The sequence below is a fragment of the Rhinoraja longicauda genome, chromosome 10 (genome assembly GCF_053455715.1).
Source record: "Rhinoraja longicauda isolate Sanriku21f chromosome 10, sRhiLon1.1, whole genome shotgun sequence".
Lineage (NCBI taxonomy): Eukaryota > Metazoa > Chordata > Chondrichthyes > Rajiformes > Arhynchobatidae > Rhinoraja > Rhinoraja longicauda.
Window position 1 is genome coordinate 823,631 of NC_135962.1, and position 495 is coordinate 824,125.

Genomic DNA, 495 nt, shown 5'->3' on the forward strand with positions numbered 1-495 from the left:
GTGGCAGGCCGCTAATTTTGTTTGCTAAAATATCTGTGAAACACTGAGATATTTCACTATGTTACAAGATGCCATAAGTTCATAAGTGACAGGAGTAGAATTAGGCCATTCGGCCCATCAAATCCACTCCACCATTCAATCATGGCTGATCTATCTCTCCCCCTCAACCCCATTCTCCTGCCCTCTCCCCATCACCTTTGTAATGTTGCTTTGCCAAGCCTCATGGGTCGACCCGTGGTCGGCAGTGCGGCGATCGGTGAGAACACCGATGGTCAGGGACGGGTTACGTTGGAGTCGGAAGATGCACCATCGGGAACATAGGAGGACACGCCGTGAGATACCTTGTAACTTTGTCTGCGCCCTTTATGTGGCCACTATTTGCATACCTTGGGTAGGCAAGCATGTGAAGTAAAGTATTCATTCATTCATTCACGTTGCACTATTTCCGAGGAACGTTATCACATGGAGTGAAGAAGTATTTCTGAGGTATGTCTG

General features: G+C 47.7%; 1 protein-coding gene across 1 annotated transcript in view; it reads right to left on the bottom strand.

Annotated features, from left to right (window-relative positions):
• amn (amnion associated transmembrane protein) overlaps window positions 1-495 on the bottom strand; it is a 72,548-nt gene that overhangs the window by 68,979 nt on the left and 3,074 nt on the right. The gene's annotated exons all lie outside the window — the stretch shown is intronic.